At 26.5% G+C, this 19,480-nt stretch overlaps 1 protein-coding gene across 2 annotated transcripts in view; it reads left to right on the top strand.

The window, feature by feature from the left end:
• The first annotated feature begins 12,106 nt into the window (after positions 1-12,106).
• LOC107452606 (uncharacterized) overlaps positions 12,107-19,480 on the top strand; it is a 39,955-nt gene continuing 32,581 nt past the window's right edge. Inside the window, exon 1 of one of the 2 annotated variants that reach the window (XM_071187580.2) lies at positions 12,107-12,247. The gene's annotated coding sequence lies outside the window, so the exon portion shown is untranslated. The remainder of the gene's footprint in view (positions 12,248-19,480) is intronic. The other variant, XM_016069133.4, reaches the window with a different exon arrangement.

Raw genomic sequence — 19,480 nt, forward strand, 5'->3', positions numbered from 1 at the left:
ATTTCTAAACAAACATTTCAATAAATATTTTAAGTAAGATTTGTACATTGTAGTCAATTTATTTAATATCTTTCTTAAGCTAAACATATCTATCTTCAAATTTATAAATTGATTTAAATCAATCTGAGTATGAAGTTTTGATAGAAATCTGCAGCCTTACAAGTAACTGAAATTTAAAAATACTATATCGCGATACAACGCTATATCGCGATTTAAAACTGACGATGCATCACGATATATAATTTCTAATATCGCCCAGTCCTAGTTGTGAGTTTAAACAGCCTTTTTAATCAATTTCATTTTTATCACAAGACATTACTTACATTAATTTATAAGGCTTCATGCTATTTTTGAATTAACGAAATTTATAAGGAAATACAGCATTAAATAAAAAAAGAATATGAATGAAACCCGATCATAGCTATGAATTGAACAAGGAAAACCTGCTTATCTAGAGAGTACACAAAACCCAAAACCATCCTGCCATGCGGTTGCAAACAGTTTTCAAATCAAATCAAATATGCTTGGAAACTCCTAAAGTGCTCTGAGATGACACATGAGAGAGGAAACAATTATGTCAAATATTTGAGATTTAATGTTTCGTCAAAACTCACTGTGCTCTGAGAGGACGCATGAGAGAGGAAAAAATTCCGTCAAATATTTAAGATTTCACGTTTCGTCAAAAATTCACGTGATAAATCCTGTTACAAAAATCGCGTCAATTAGTGACGAAACGATAACCAAAAATAAGGAAACACAGCAGCACAAAGACGGCAGAAATACCAAAAAAAGTTAGTTTTATTTCTAAGAGCGCCTTCTCATCTATCGTAACTTGTTTTCTGGATCAAAAAATTCATTAACAAAATTCCAAAACTCGCTGAACATATAACAAAAGATTCACTTGTAAGTAAGAACAAAGGTTTATTCATAATAAGTTATAAAATTATATTGTTGAAAGACAGTATAAAATAGCAAATAACTGCAAATGGTCCATTTTAGGTATTTGATATGCTCATTATTAAATAATATGCGAAATGTCACTTTCTATCAGTTTATTACACGGACATTAGTGTATTTAAATTTGTCCTTATTGCATCGAGCATGATCCTCACTTTCATTACAGAAACTTCGAAACTTAACTAGAACTGCAGCAAACTACTGATTTTTAAGCTCTAAAATCAAATTGAAGGCTTTGAGAAAAATAATGATAAGCCACGTTTTTAAATTGTTCAGGAAAGCATCATTTATGATTTCCATGTAGACAATAAAATATTTCTGTGTATTGTGCTGTAATGATTCCGAAAACCTATAAACTACACTACATGTCAGAAAATAATGCTAAGAAACAGTTTGGTGAAAAAATATCACTTTCGAAAAAGTAAAGCGTATCACTATGAGAACTCAAGCCCCTTCAAATATAAAATAATATAATATAAAATAAATACCTCTTATTTATAAATATGAATAGTATCACATTTGAAATAATATGAAACTTAAATTCCTAAAATCGTGAAATATTTAATGAATAATAAGTAAATGTTATATAAAGTTCAAGAATATATAAAGTAATTATTCTCTTTATTCTAATGTTTAGTGTACTATTCAATATTAATTGTAAAGAGACCATGATTTCTCTTATTTAGTTAAATATCCATATGAATTGACTAATGTGTGTTAGAAATTCTGCCTACAGCAATAAGTTACGAATGCTTCATTCGTAAAGCATATATAATCGCAGGCGCACGAATCCCGGATTAGCCATAACTTAAATTATGAGGCCATTAGCGAGCTCTTGACAGAGAATTATATTTATTCCAGTCATGCTTATAAATATTGTTTTCAAGCTCATCTTTTATTCATATACTGCATTTTAACTGAATTCAATTTTACTTGAGTTATAGTCCTCAATGTTAATCAAATATATTGTTTTACTTTTTATTCAAACTACATAATTATCAATAATCAAAATAGATCGCTTTATACCTGGTGAGTAATGATAAATAGTTTTAAGTTCACAAATATCTAACTCGTTTCATAAAAAAGAGCGTTAAAAATTGCCTAATAATATTTAAATTTTGAATAACATATAGTAAAAAACAGTCTCTAGCTATTTGATTTAAATATTAAATTAAAACTTTTGAAATTAGCAAAATTAAATAGTTTTAATTCCAAAAAAGGATTAAAAAGATAAATTTTTATACCTATTAAACAGCTAATAGAATTATTAATGAGTGAATTTTGAAGAAACTATATTCGAATAACTCCAGAAAATTTCAGTTTTTGCCTCTGATTAACAAACGAATCCATATTTATTAAAGAATATTTAGATAGTTTTACATATTTATTAAATTGCATATGCAATTATTATTAGTATTAATGAAAGAATATTATAATTCTTAAATTTCAAAGATAGAGCAACAAATAAAAAATTTTATATTTCTTTTCCTTCTACTTACTAATACGAGATTTATTTGATAGTTATAATCATTTATTTGTCAATTTTAAATTTCACTAAAATATTATATCCACGCAATAAAAAAAATTCTGGTAAAATTATCGTACTGCATAGTAATGACATATCTGGTTAAATAAAACTATAATTCTGGTAATAACTAAAATATACGGTATTTAAACCATTCATTTGGTAATTATTCCGTTCATATGGTAACAATTCACCAGAAATTCTGGTTTTCTAAATTATAGTTCTTATTATCGCACACTTATGAAAAAATAAAAGGGAATACGAATACAATCTGGAAAGTTAATTTAACCGAATAAATGATTTTTATTCCTTGCCTTGAGGAATCATCATAATAATTTTTAAAAAAATTTCACATTTACCAAATTTTATCACAGATTATAAAACCATATTTTATTGTTAATTTTAATAAAAGTAATTAACAAATCGCTTCATTAAAAATTACCGAGATTTTCAGTTTTCCATAGAGCGAGAAACATTTAAATTTTATTATGTTCCGGTAATTTAAACCAAACATTTTTTATATGAGCACAATGAATAAAAGACATATATAATATCGATAGACAGCAATTTAAAGCAAAGTTTATGTAAAAAATAAAGTTCATATGACATGAAAAATGTCATTGATGTGTTTATATATGATAAACCAATATTAACAATGAAAACTGTGATTAAATGCAGTAGCAAATTTATGTACAATAAAGTAAAATTTCACAGATTTTGATTAAAAGTGACAAGATATTGTTCCACTTCATCCGAAATATTAAATTTTTTATTCACTCTCTCCTTCCCCAAAGTGTTTATCTTCTTTAAATAAATATGGTCTCAACAAAGCTAAGAGGACCTATACTGTCATTCCCCCTTTTTCTTCTCTTATTTTCCTGGTTTTCTTTTCACTTTTGTTTTTACATCAGCCATAGTTTCGAGCCCCACTTTACTCTTTCTCCTTGAAGTTTTGGAAAAGCTTTTTTACTTCGAGTTTTTCACCACACAATCGCATCCTGTGTTTTTGCTATAAAACTGTACTATTTTAATTTATGATATTAAAGGACTAAGTAATCAAATTCAACCCAAAGTCTCTAAGTCTCTCTAAGTCTACGTGTTAGTCATCCCTTTCTACAAGAAATAAGCTGTTTACATAATTATTGCAAGAAACAAGCTGCGCACTTTCTATCATCAAAAAACAGGTTTATTCATGTTAATGCAGTGTGGCAAGGAAATTTCTGCACAAATTTTCCCAGGGGTTCAATGCTCGAAATATTAAATTACCAAATTATAATTAAATTAAACTTCTTTATATCATTTGTACCCTAAAGCCATGTCCTTTTGTACTTTTTCAAGAGAGAATTTAATGATATTTTGAGTAAACAAGATCTTTCCTTCAATCTTGAAGAATATTATTATTTCGTTAAACAAGCAACCAACCAACTCGCTTCTACACATAATGCATGTCTAATAATTTTTTCTTTGCTTTATACTCAACAATTTTTTTAACTGAAAAAATTTCGTAAGTTCACTTTAAAGTATTAAGCTCCTTGTGACTCTACATTCCGTCAAATGAAATAGGTGTCGTTCAAAAACTTAATTAAAATCTTTATACGAAAAAGATGCCATTTTTTTTCATGAGGTACGTAACAGTAGCATCTCCAACATATTTTAAACAAATATTATCTCTATTTGATTGCAAGAAAATTTAAATATTAACGATTATCAACAAATAATGGAGATGAGAATAAATTAGATATTTTGAAGTTTAAAGTACGGCAGCAGAATTTTTCATTCCTGAAAAATAATTCTAAAAAAATCATTTGGGTTTTATGTTACAGACAGCTATATTTTCAGTTTTCTTCTAATATTTTAAGTACTAGTTTTTCTTATAAAGCATTATATAAATTTATATTTATGTTGATATTCATTTTAATAAGAAACATCAGTATAGACTCTAGCATTTACAAAGAAAAATATCTTTCAGACAGACATCAAATGCTAGTGGCATTGAATTATAAAAAAGGATCCATATAACTACCATAGTTATAACTAAACATCAACAAAACAAACAAAAACATGGTGAATTTTTTATAAGTTCATCAAGTCTTTTCAAGACTTCACTGTCTGAAAGACATCAATTTTTTCCAGAAGATACTTGACAGTAACTTCCCATCAACTCCAAAACATTTTAAACAAATATTGTCTCTCGTTTATCAATAAATAGAAACGATAGGAATAAATTAGATATGTTTATATTTACTTATCAAGTTATACTATACTATTGAAATAGTTACTCACTATTATACGAAATGTTCTGCATTGGACACAAAACCATTTCCAGAAAAATACTCATAGTGAACATTTAATCAAATTGAAGAAATTACTATCATAAATTGTTTGAGGATATGAATTTCATCAAAAGATTTAGGAATAATGCTAAGTACCCATCAAATAATGATTGTTTTATACAATTGATGGATGTTAAATATTAAAAAACAAAATATATTGATATTCCGAATAAACTGTTGTTTTCTAAAATATGTGTTAGGTTCTATTAATAAACTCGCTACTATAAATTAAAAATTTCAGAGAATGTATAATAATAAAGTCAAGACAATCTTATCTTTTATAGAAATTGTACAATATAAAAGTTGGGCTTTTTCGTCGAGTATTTTTGCTATTGATAAGCAAAGCTATGTTTTTTTTTCTTTTAGAATAATTACAAAGTTGAGCATTTTGACAACTAGTAAACAAAATTTTTCTTCTTTTTTATTCTTTTTGGGAGAACGAGTTTAAATCAAAAATCGTATGTTCCAACCCATGATCCACACATTTTTTTCTTTTCTTAAGATTCCGTCCACAGTAACTTTATTAGCTGCTGCCACTTGCAACTGTTCACTTTAACTTTATCCTATGTATTTTCTTTTTCTTTTCTTTTTACATCTTTCAAGCATTTATTTTTTTTCTCATTTATGCATTCTCATTCACATGATCTTTTCGAAAACATTAGCTAAAATGTAGACCCTTTTTTAACTTTTCTCTTTTTCCTAAAATTTTTGATTTTTCTCGTGTACTTTTTTGTTCTCAGAGCATGGTCTTATTAATCAAATATTTTTTTAAAAATTACAAGTTTTTGTGTCAGTATGAATAAAGATATCTTATTTAACAGCATTTTTTAACATCATCAAAAGACTTTCGCCACCTTTATAGGGTCAGTTGTAAGCAATAACATATAAATAATAGGTCATCTGTGATGCCCTGTCATATTATGCATATTTTTAAACTCCTTGTCAAAAATGGAGTCAAAATATATCCAAATTAAAGGGTGGAAATTAATATTTGAGCCGAAAACAATAACACTATCGAAATCTAGCAAATCATTACTGAAGAAAACGAAGCGTAAAACACCAAAACCTATTTGATTATGGGAGAAAAAAAGGAGTTTAAATGCGATTATTAACTCCAAGTTTCATTGGGCAATGAAAACTGTTTTGATGCTTTTATCTTGCCTTCTTCATTAACAAATTAACAGATTTCAACAAAGCTTTTCATTTTTTTTTCTTTGCTTAATTAAAATTTGCTACACTTAATCTGTATGTCTTTTTAACCTCATTTTTGACAAAAATTCTAAGGATATATGTTTAGGGTAGTGATTGCGGAACACCTTTTTTCATTAAAATTTAGTGAAATCAATATTACAAATGTAATTTATAAAACTTTAATTGCACCCAGTTTTAATTCATATTTTAAATTATTATTAAGAAATTATTCATAATTTAAATCTTTCTTAAGAAATTATTCGTAATTTAAATCTTTCTTACGAAATTATTTATATTAAAATTATCTTAATTAGTTTTTTAACTGATGAGTTTAGATGAGAAATCAATGCAAAACAACGTAAATAATATAAAATTAATTTCATTACAAAATTCATTAAACTTATTTGATAGTAAGGCAAATTTTTTTAAATAAAAATACAAAATACAATATTTTAATGTCATATCCATGTAGCATACTTTTATTTATTATTGTATCTAATCTGTTTTAGAAATAAATAAATAATAATAAGGGCGTAAATAATTCCCCCACGCAAAGCGAGGGTTGTGAGGGAATTATTTACGCTGAGTGTGTCTGTATCATCCCCAAAATGATTCGATTAATGAACAGAGCGCCAAAAAAAAAAAAAGAAAGAACTCCCCTGAATAACTTTTGATCTAATTATCGGATTTTTACGTCTTAGGACTCAATCTTAATGGATGGAAGAGGCGATCTGAAATATGCTAATTACTTGGTACAGACGATATTTTATTAATCATTTTTCGATGGGATCTGATTTCTGTCCCCTAAAATATAGTGGTAGACGCAATCTGGAAAATATGGTCCCCATAGTTTGGTCAGGAGAGCGATCAAAAGTTTAGACTCCCTAATGTTAATTTTACTTTTTTCGTATTTCACCATATCTCGAGAACTTTTTAAGCAAATTAATTTTAAAAAATTTTCACACGATTACAGAATTCGCTTACCCAAAGATAATTCTATGCAAAAAAATAATTTTTTTGTAAATATTTATCATTTTTTATTATTTATTGAAAAACATTCGAAGAAATTTTGAATTGTAAGGTATACAATTCTATACGTCATTTTAAAATATGTAATTTTACGTGGCAAAATACAAAATTTAGGCAAAATCAGTTGAATAGTTTCTGAGAAATCGAATTTTAAAGAAATCGCTTATTTAAAATTTGATTTCCTGGGAACTGTTAAGATTATTTAACTCAAAATTTGTATTTTGCCATGTAAAGTTGCATACTTTAAAATGACTTAAAAAATTGTATATCTATTAAATGAAAAAATATTATGAAATCCAAAATTTTTTCTGTTACTATTAAATAAAATAATATTATGAAATTATTTTTGGATAAGCGAATTATATAATTGCATTCAAAAAATTTTCAATGTGCTCAATGAGTTCTCAAAATATGGCGAAATACGAAAAAAGTAAAATTAACATTAAGGAGTATAAACTTTAGATCGCTCTCCTGATCATACTAAGAAGACCATACTTTTCAGATTGCAGCTACCCCCCCCCCTCTCGCATACTTTGGAAATTAAAAATCCGAATTTGTTGAAAAAAAGAGTATGTTAATTAAGAGGAATTGCGATTTTGTGTCTGATTTCGTAACTTAAAATATCGTCTGCACTAATTAGGTAGCATATTTGAGGTCACCCCCTTGCACCGTTGAGAATGATTCCTAGAACGTGAAGATCCGAGTGATCAAAAGTTATTTAAGGTAGTCCGCTTTTCTTTTTTTTTTTTTTTTTTTTTCTTTTTTTTTTGTGGTACACTCAACCATTTTACACTATTGTTTATTTAAAGATCAAGAAATGAATTATAGATTCTTAAGCTCGAATACCAAAGCATGTAACGTATGAAACCCATAAGCATTTGAAACGTATAAACAAAATGTATAAGCGTTTTGCATTTGTTGAAAATTACGTGATGAATTTTGAAATAAAACATAATTTCAAAATATAACTTACAGAAACTTCGCTTTAAAAAAAATACAATTAGGAAATATATCATACTAATTTCTTTAATGTATAGTAAAGAAGAACGCTCACCATGCTGAAAAATTTGTTTCTTTCATTTCGAAAATTTACAATTTAATTTTATGACAGATAAAAATTAGACAAAAGGTATTTTTTATAAAGTTTATAAAAAAAATATTATTCATAATATAGCTGAATAGTCGTACTTCGTTTGGGGTAAAAATAGTAATAGGTAAAAATATCATAAATGATAAATAAATCTGCACTAAGCAATCATAATTAGTTAATCCATTTAATTAGGATTATTTAAAAATTTTACATTATTGCTCTCGGTATATTTACATTATATGATTTTAAAAAGTTAAACTTAACAAAAAAATTATTTTATATTTAGTATACTTTGGCATCAAAAATGAATTGATAATGTTGATCACTGCCAATACATGCTAGTCTAGATTAATCATCACGCATTTATCTCGATGAACCAACACATTGATACTATTACCTTTTAATTTACTTTATTTAGATTTATGGAGAAACGTTAAAAATCGTAACAATAAGCAAAATAGCACGTGGTTTCAGATAGTATTCAAATTGCCAATGCGGTATGTTGATTTTGTTTATGCTAACTTGACATAATCAAACAAATATGAAAAAAGTTTTAATGAGCGTGTAATAAACTCTCATTGTAACTAGTTTGGGATTCAATAGAGCTAGGTGCTATCTTTTAAATTATTAAAAAAAATCGTCTTTTGATTTACCCAGTACAATTACGAAAATTATTAATTATTATTAATTAATAATTAAAATTATTAAATATTTAAAATTATTAATTATTTAAAATTATTAATTATTTAAAATTATTAATTATTTAAAATTATTAATTATTTAAAATTATTAATTAATTATGAAAATTAGGGATTTTTCAAAAAATTGTTCAAAGGTGTCCAGTCTCCTTCAGAAGCCTTGCCTCTACAACTTAAACTCCATATATCTTTTTCAATCTTAGGTTTATCATGATGATATGTGTGATGATAAACCTATGGGAAAATTTTTTTTCACGCTTCCTTCCTGGATGGACGAATTGAAATTTTTGAACGATTGTAAGAATCTTTTTTAAAATTGCCCCTTGCACCCGCTGTCCGAATTTCAAGACACTAATACAAATTGCCCTAGGGTTATAAGAAGAACACACAAACTCTTATTTCTATAGATAAAAAGGAACAAAATCGAACTTATTCAAACTATTGAAATTTAAAGCATAACGAAAATGTTATTGAATAAAATCTTTCGCTTATTGCCTCTCGCTTGTCCTTTTCTTGATACTTTATCACATGCTTTCATTGCGACCTCTGTTATAGTCGTAACTGAGCTTTCAACCTCTTCCTTTACCATTAAAGGCAAATCTTTATTCACAATATCTCTAAAGTTTAGAGATTTGGTAACCTATTTTCTATTGCATATTGCTGATTTTTTTTCTTTGCTTTAGTGATGCTAAAAATGATTTTAAAAAAAACGAATTAGGATTAAGCAGAAATTAGAATTTTTCGAGTACGATCTTAAGATTCAAATCAAATGCATCTGTAAATCTACTCAAAATGAATTCGAAATATTTTAAGACATTCGATTTGAGAAGTTTTGTTTGCTATTAGTAAACAAATTTCAAAAATTCACTCTCTCGCTACACCTAATGTGTAGTGAAGTATGATTGATAGTAATAATTAAGCGTGTAAAAACTAATTAATAATGCGATTAAAATTTGACATACAATGAGTTTCTCAAATATCTCAAATCCTTGTCTTCTCTATTAGAGAAAAAATGCAAATAAAGATTGGGTAGATCAGAAAAATGTTATTTATTTTAATACATGAAATATTAAATTGAAAAATGAGTATTAATTTTATGAAAGATTAAATCAGGCTATCATTCAACATAACTAAGGCTCCTCTATCTTATTTTAATAATTAAATTATACATTGTTATAAATGATAGCGTTATTATAATAGATGGTATTATTATATACGATAGTATTATTATAAATGATAGTACTACTTAAACGTGTAAAAACTAATTAATAATGCAATTAAAATCTGAGATACAATGAGTGTCTCAAATATTCCATATCCCTATCTTCATTATTAGAGAAAAAATGAAATATAAGGATCGCATAGGTCATAAAAATGCTATCGTAATTGTAATATTAAATTCAGAAATGAGTATTAATTTTATTATGGATTATCTTGGGCTATCATTCAAGAAAAAAGATTCCCCTATTATATTTAACAGTTAAATTATTATAAATGATTGAATTGTTATAAATTATAGCACTAATTAAACGCGTTAATAATGCGATTAAAATTTTAAGCACAATAAGTGTCTCAAATATCCCAAATCTGTATCCTCCTTATTAAAGAAAGAAAAATAAAAAACAAAAATTGAAAAGGTCATAAAATGCAATAATAAATGCAAAATTAAATTGAGAAACGAGTGCTAATTTCATGAAGGATTAACTCGGGCTATCATTCAACAAAATGTTAAGATCCTACCTATTATATTTAACAGTTAAACTGTACATTATTATGAATGATAGTATTATTATAAATGATTGTACTAATTAAATGCGTAAAAATTAATTAATTATGCGATTAAAATTTTGAGAAACAATGAGTGTCTCAAATACCCTTATTAGAGAAAGAAATGAAAAATAAAAGTTTGAATAAGTCATAATTTTTTTTTTTTTTTTTTTTTTTAGTAAATGCAATATTAAGTTGAGAAATGACAGTTAATTTTATGAAGAAATAAATCGATCTATCATTCAATAAAAGTCTAAGAATCCTCGATTATATTTCAACAGTTAAATTTGAATTATAGTTAACTCTCATTTAACTTAACTGTTTTAACTTTGTCATTGTTATTTTTAACTGCGTCTTTGTTACTCAACTGATAATTTTTAACGGTTTAAATGTTATTTTTTAACTGTTTTTAACAGTGCCACTTAATTTTTAACTGTTTAATTTTTCTACGAGTTAACTTATTTTTCAACTGTTACACATTTGTGATGTTAAAAACTTTTTCTTTCCTTAAATCTTTACTGTATCTTGGGTGTTAGTTGTCCTGCAAAATAGGACAGTTTTTTTTAAAAATATACATAAAAGTGGTAACAAAGATGATTCAAGAATTGTCTATTGCTGAAAGAATTGATACTAGACGTCTTATAAATACAACTCTTTATATGAATTTTTAAAATCATTAAGAAAATTTAAATCGGAAAAGTAATTCCATTTTGCGCAGAAAAATTTTATTATATAAACGAGGAGGAAACAATAACGATATCGAAATCGTTCGACTCATTAATCAGGATGGAGAAAAGAAAACAATAAAAAACAGTTTAATTATCTGAGTAAAATTTAATATGTTTTGAATAATTTCCTTTTAAATCCTTTCTCATCTGACAATCAAATAGGTTTCGATTTTTCAGTCCCGCTTCCGTCAGTAGTAATTCGTTAGCATACGAAAGAGTTTTTTTTTTCTTTCTTGTTATTGCTTAAATATTAATTTGCGACCAGTAATGTGCATGCTCTTTTACTTTATTTTTAAAAGCATTCTAAAAATATATACGAAGGGCAGTAATTACAAAACACCCTGTATGTAGGAATAAATCTATCCTACTTTAGCTACCACCTTTTATTTTAAAATCTCTGCCCTGATTCATCAAGACAGATCTTCGACAATTGATGCTTTTACAGAATTATTTCGCGTAATGGGGTTTTTTACGTTTAATCTCTCTTATTTTCTTAACTTCTATAAAAATTTAAATTATTTCTTATTCGTTTCAAAATCATTTTTCTTTTTGCCATTTGTTACAATAATGACAATTTTGCTATAAATAAATGTGAAATAAAATCCATCAAACGAATAAATGATATCGTTAGTCTACCTTAAACTAAATAAATAAAAATAAAAAAAATAGGTATTACGCAACACTAATGAATCTTTTCCACGATAAAACGAAATTTTTTTGGCGATTACTGACGTTTTGGCGTCTTATCTGTTATTTGGCGACAACGCTCTTCACTTTCTAATATACCATCTCACATTCTGCAAAGCATCGATACAAAAGCGCGCATTACGTTAAGCGCTCCAAATTGCTTTCCAAAAAACTTTTTAAACTATTTATCGGGTTAAAGAAAGCCTATTTGCAGCTTTAACAAAAGATCTTGCCGATAGAAAGTGAGTTTTTTCATTTTTTTTTCTTCTAACAGTTCTACTTTTACATTTAATAAACCGTCATTTTATGTTTAAACTCTTTTACTTACAACTTTTTCCACAAGAGTCTAGTACCTACTGATTTATTTTAATTTATTTGTCATATAAAATATTATTCCTTTATAATAGTTTAACGAAATATTTCTCTTAGTAAAGATTAGCATTTATTTTCCTAAAATATACTTTGTTTTTTAATTGTTAGAAAAGCAAATATAACTTTATGTATATAAAAAAACAAAGCTTAAATATATTTTCAATGTTTCAAAACTTTTTTTAAAAAATGCCTCTCTCTCCTTATAATGCTATAAGTTGAAAAATGTTTTCTATTATTTTCTCTTTTGTTTCTCTCAAATATTGCCCCATTGAAGAACATTTTCTTAGATTATCTATTGAAGTAAAGTAGGTAATAAACAAACCCATATCTTTCGGGATTATAGAAGTAAAAAGTTCAATTTTCATCCACGATTTCCTTTTTAAAAAATACCTAAAAAATACTTTAATATCGAAAATGTTTTTATTACTCACTTAAAAACTTAAAACAATTTCAAAGTATTTAATCTAGATATCTGCAATTTTTTTTTATATATATAATTTTGAAAAACTAGGTAAAACTTCAGTGGTTTTTTCATCAAAATCAAAACTTTAAATGATTTTTCTCGTTTAAGATTTTTGTGTTTATATATTATTCGAATCCTTAAAATATTTTTTATTTTATAGCAGAGTTTTGAAGTAATTTTTTAGATCCAGAAAGTGTGGTCTTTTCGTCAAAATAAAAATTTTAAAGGATTTTTCGCGTTTGAGATTTTTGTATTTATATATTATTTGAATCCTAAGAATATATTTTTTCTTTTAAAGGCAGAGCTTTAAAAAAATTAATTTTTTAGATCTAGTACACTTAATTAAAGTGTACGTTATAAATGATTAATATTTTTACAACATATTATACCTACATGAGTAATGCTTTTTTTCTTTAACGTAACTAACCATAGAAATTTTTTTAATTAATATATAAGAAAATGAATACTCATATATAAGTATTTATCTAATATAATAATACAGATAATATATTAATTTAGTGTTGAGTAATTCTCTAAAAACTAAGCATTTTAAATCACAAATTCTTAAAAACTAAAAATCGTCTTTATAAGGTACTTATTTAACTCTTTATAAGGTACTTATTTAACTCTTTATAAGATACTTATTAAGAGAAAAATAAAGGGAACTCACTTTTACGATGCTGATTGTTAAGTCAATCTTCTGGCTCAGAAAATATGAAATTTTTATACAGGGTCTGCTAAGTTCTAGAGGAAAAAATTAGGCTTACAGTTCTTCTAATAGTATTATATTTAAAAAATGTTTTCATGTATTATAAAAACACATTGTGAAAAATTACGGTAAAAATTACCGGCACTCTTTGCCGGTTCTTTTTACCCAAATATTTTACGAAACAAAAAAAAATAATAAACAATGATTTTTACAGTAATAATTACCGTAAAATCACTCTTGAAAAACATTACTGTAAAAATTAAGACATATTATTTTACAGTAAAAAAGGCTTTCACGGATGATACCCTTAAAGCACCGTTACTTTTTACCTTAATTTTCTATAGTGAGCTGTATAGGATAACGACAGCAAAAATTGTTACACAGTTCAGTTTAGAATTTTAAATCTATTGTAAGAACATCAAATGAATCAGATCTTCCAAGCATTCAATCAATCCACCAGAGAGGTAAACAGTGTTGCAGACGCAGGACTAAAAATTCAATTTTTTTTTCCTAAAATAATAGAAAAATTCCCTGGTCCGAGAGAGTCACATAAAAACCTGCAACAAACTTTAAATGATACATCTTGGTGAATTAAATAATCAAACGTATTCAAAAATATTATTTTGCACCTTCAAATATATATAGTTTACGAATTCAACTTAAATAACTGAAATGTTGTAATAAGGATTTTAAATAAGTTTAAGAAAAAATTTCAGGCAAGCAAGCTGAGTGACTTTTAGGCAATTTAAAAAAAAATTCAGGAAGTTATATGCTTAGAAATGTATTGGAAGAATTATGTCTAAAAAGTATTTTAAAAAAAACTTTCAATCTCAAGCTTTTCTTGTGATATTTCGTTTGAACATGATATTTTTGGGTATGTCTTAATGGTGACTTTTAGGCAATTTAAAAAAAAATTCAGGAAGTCATATGCATAGAAATTTATTGGAAGAATTATGTCTAAAAATTATTTTAAAAAAAACTTTCAATCTCAAGCTTATCTTATGATATTTCGTTCGGACATGATATTTTTGGGTATGTCTTAATGGTTTGTGTGAACGTAGTAGAACATAAAAAACAATCAATGTCTTGACGCATTTGTTTCACAAAAAGTATTACCTCTAGCAAATTGATGGGTTTTTTTTAAAAAATTTCAGATGATTTGAAGTTTTAACCCCCAAAACTTCGATAAAAAAATTTCGCAAAAATAAAAAAAATTATGCATCTAACAGTTTTAAATAACGAACATTTCTTGAAAATATGTCAAGTAATACAACCCACCCAGACTCTTAAAAAAACTGACTCAGAAATATTAAAAATCTATTATTAGATTAATCATACTCGATAATAATAATATGTTTTAAATTATTTTAAACAACATTAAAATAATTTTTTTATTATCATTATGTGTGTAAAAGTAAGAATATGGAACCAAAGGTCCTCCAATGGCAGCAATAAAATAATTTTTAAGAAAACCTATGCAACGAATGATAATAATTGTATCACATTTTAGACAAATTTTAATAAAATTTCAGAAAACATTCAAATTAAATCATTAAAATTCCATAATGTATAAATACTAATACAATACAATATATTTAAATTTTAGCAACATATGGATGCATACCCTTTGCACTCTGATGTCTCCTCTGAGGCACTATCAGCAGTCACCATTTTAAAATTAAAAAATTTTGCATAACTAGTTATTTTAAAAATTATATAAAAATAGTGTATTATGTGTTTTAAATTATTTATAGCTTATGTTCAAACAGTATTTTAAAGGTTATATCACTTCTCCATCTTAATTTTTTAAAGAAATTTTTTTTAAGCAAAATATGTTCACCTAACAAAATGTAGTGCTATTAATTATTTTAAAGTTCTAAGTAATATACTCACTGAAAAAACTATAGTCACTGAAAAAACTATAAAAGTAATTTTTCTTCTGAAAATGGTAAAAACCTATAAGAATTTCTTTTAAAGAATATAAAGTTTGAAAAACTTCGATTAGTTTTTAAAACTATAATTTTAGGCAAATAATTTTTCACAGTCATAAACAACTCGTTGCTCTTAGTTTGTGTATTTTTTCTCTTAATTTTTAAGACAAATTGATATTGATTTTATTACTCTATATAAAAGGAAGTTATTATCTATTGAAATCAAAACTGAATTCATTTCACTGAATTCATTCCGAAATCTTTTTCTTTTCCTGAAACGTTCTTTAGTGAACACAATTGTGCATTATTCAACGGCAAAATAAAGCGTCGTAAAAGGCTACTTACACCATCGATAGGAATAAATAGAAATATTAGTCACATGAAAGTTGAAAAAAACGCTTTTACTGTTTAAAAAAATAGTTAGCTTTTTAAAAATCAAGCCATATAGAAATAATTTAACGCTTTTTTACCTATTTTCCAAAATAATGGACCCAAATTCTCTCTCCCCTTCTCCCTCTCACCCCCCTCTCTCCTCCCCCTAGCTTGGATGTTTTTCATTACTTTTTCCTTTCTTGGAATTAGGAAAATAAATTTCATCATAAATTTATTAAAACTCATTACATTTACTGAAATAGTTTCATTTATTTCTTATTGATTTACGCATAGATTATGGTTTTCGACTGTCAAAAAGTCAGCTTAAATAAAGCTTGAATCATCATTAAACATTATTCTTAATTGTTGCAGCCTTATAATACGCCTTATTCACGAGATGAGAAATTCGGTAACCTGTTAAAGTTAGTTGAGAAATAATTCTCGGCCATCTTTTTAAAGTTTGGGTGAAGCACAGTTTAAATAGCTTGCAACTTGACTTGTTCTCTAGTTGAAGTTGCTCCTTAATTGTACCGGGATGATTTAGGAATGCACTTGACTCATGATTTAGGTAACAACGTATCGTTTTTAACTAAGTGATATTCCAAGCCTTAAACATTAGTTATTTAGATAAGCAAATTATTCTGTTATGCTCTACCGCTGTTTCTTAACCATTATATGATGTATTAAATTGTCTGTACATTACTGTAGTTCTGCTATAATCTTACACGAGATGTTCAAAAATTACAATGAAAACTTGTAAAACCGATTAAATTAAATAAAAACTTAACGCAGATACACAGCGACTTCATTCTTTTTCATTGATCTTCGCGTGAAAAAAAATAAATAATTTATTTGCTAGAGTGTTCTCTATACAATGATTCTTTCAATATCAGAGGTGGTACGATTTCGGAGACATATAATTTAGGCAACTTCCCTCTAAGACCTGGGAATCGAGCTGGGAAAGTTTAAAATATAAGCAAAGTTAAGAAATTAAGCATAACCTTAATTATTACATCCCCACCACTTCATATATTGTGGAGAGGAAAGCGATGGGAATAAGGAATACTTTTCTATTGTAAAAGAATACTTAAGCCATCAATAGGTATTTTCTTTTTAGTGACATAAAAGCTGAAAATATACTTGAGGACGTAAACCTGATTCTAAAGTCAAGAAAAGTCTTTTAAATGTAAGCAAAGTTAAAAAATTAAAAAAACTCGTAATTTTTACTTTGCTACTACCGTCATGTGGGGCTACTTTGTGCAACGGGGGCTACTTTGTGCAAACTCGAATTTGGCACTTTTCAAGTGCTGCCATTCAGTATTATGTTTTTTTCAAGTTAAAAATATGTGGAATTTGAAGATAGAAGTCTCCTCTATTACTACAAACATTTTTTCGAATTTTAAAACAATCTCAGAGTGTGTTTTGTTTATCCAATGTCAACAACTTTCCGAAAACGTCGGACGTCGAAAAGTGTGCGTGGAAACTTTAGCTGTGAAATGCAAAGACGTGGATAAAATAACTGTCGTAAGTGCAAAATTTTTTATTTATATATTAATTAACAATTATACCATGTTAGCGTTAAAAAAATTTGAAAATTAATAACAAATAAGTGGAAAATGAAAAAAAATGCAATGTGGGGCTACTTTGTGCAAAGTTTTATTCGTTTTTTTTTCGACAGAAAAATTGTCGGACGTTATAAAAAAAATACCTGGAACGAGAAACTACCGTGATTACACTTTAGAAAAGCTGCAACAATGTTTACAAGACGTTGCTGGTGGTATGTCGATTGCAAAAGCTTCTCGGAAGTACAAAATCCACAGAAATACTATATGTAATAAAATTCACAAGAAATACGTAAAACGTGCTGGTAAACTCTAATTTTTCTTCTACAAAGATTTTTGTAATGAATTAATCAAACAATTTTACGCATAAAAATATATTTTATAGACATCAGGTGATTTTGACAGAAACTGAAGAGCAAGTTCTGTCATGTTCGTTCAAGCATGTTATGCTCAAATTTATCAATATTATAAATGTTAATGAATATGTAATAATTATTATTTTTGAAACTTCATCTATTTCAATGTTCAAAAATTTCTATGGTTTTCTTTTGTTTAAACTCAAATGTTTTGAAATAAACATTCATTTTAAGAAAAAAATTCTTTATAAAAAATGGTTTTTTAACGCTGAAAATTATTTTCAAACTAATATCTTTACATATCTTGATTTTTTTGTAATTAAAAATGTCAACAATTAACCTTTTTAATAATTTTATATCAATATTTTACTAAAAACATGATTATTAAACTGAATTCCTGTCGCTGCACAAAGTAGCCCCACTTGTGCAAGGCATGTTTTGACTTATTATTTGTAAATATTACATACAAATAATGCCAATATTGATCAAATTCACTCGTCTGAGTCCAGTTATGAATATAATATCGATAAATTTTACTAAAGTTTGAATTAACATAGTTTTTTTACATGTCAAAGTTCAAAAACTGCGAAATCCTGCACAAAGTAGCCCCAGATGACGGTACTTTATACATTGTGGACAGGAGAAATATGGTAGTAATCGATACTTTCTATGGTAAAGGGATACTTACACTATCAATAGGTATTTCGCTTTTCAGTCACAAAAAAACAAACCGTAATACAACCGTAATTTTTATTTCGTTACTACTTTATATATTGGGAAGAGGAGAAATGTGGGAGTAAGAGATGCTTTCTATGGTAAAGGGATACTTACACTATCAATAGGTATTTTACTTTTCAGTGACATAAAAGCTCAAAAAATACTTTTACAATATTAAAAGTGTTAGCTTGGCCTTGTCGGAATAATTTTAATTTTTTAACTATTTACTAAAGAAAAGAGCTCTAAATATCCCCTTTCCTTTTTTTTTTATCAACAATACCTTTTGAATGTAGAATTTTAAACTACTATTTCCAAGTGAGCTTTTTATCTATCTTTTTATATCAAATATAAAATCCTTTGGTCACAATTACGTTTGGGCATAGGGTAACTGTGGACGTAAACCCAATTCTTGAAGTCAAGAACAGTTTTGATACTTTCAAATAAATAATGCAAGAAGTCATTTTCTCAAAACACTGCTCAAAACATTCGAAAGGTGAAAAGAAACATGGATTTTAGTACTTAGATGCGTGCATCAGTAAAATCCCTTTTGGTTTGTCTAGAACATCTTTCTACAGTTTTATGCTTTTCGAGTCTGGTTCAAACATTCGTTACATTCTATTCGGTTATTCTGAACAATTTTATTTGAAAAAAAAATAAGAATTGTTTTACGAAATTTCAAAAATGTTTAATACTTAAAAATTGAAGACAGATAGGAAGTAAATTTGAATCAAATGGATAAGCAGTTTTTCGTATTTACTTAAGATTTATAGCTGGGAAACGTTTAAAAACCGTATTCTTTTATCTGCAGGAAAATTTTCGAAAATATTTTATTCTTTGCTAAAATTTTCTTTTCAGGGTATGTACAACTACCTATTTTACTAAATGATTTAATTTTTTAACGGTTTTTTTTTTAATTTTTATAATTTACATTTTTTTTTAATTTTTGCAATACAATTTTTTTTTTCAAAATTTTGCAATACAATTCTTGTTTAA

The sequence above is a fragment of the Parasteatoda tepidariorum genome, chromosome 11, assembly GCF_982258835.1.
Source record: "Parasteatoda tepidariorum strain Cologne lab strain chromosome 11, Ptep-v5.0, whole genome shotgun sequence".
Classification (NCBI taxonomy): Eukaryota; Metazoa; Arthropoda; class Arachnida; order Araneae; family Theridiidae; genus Parasteatoda; species Parasteatoda tepidariorum.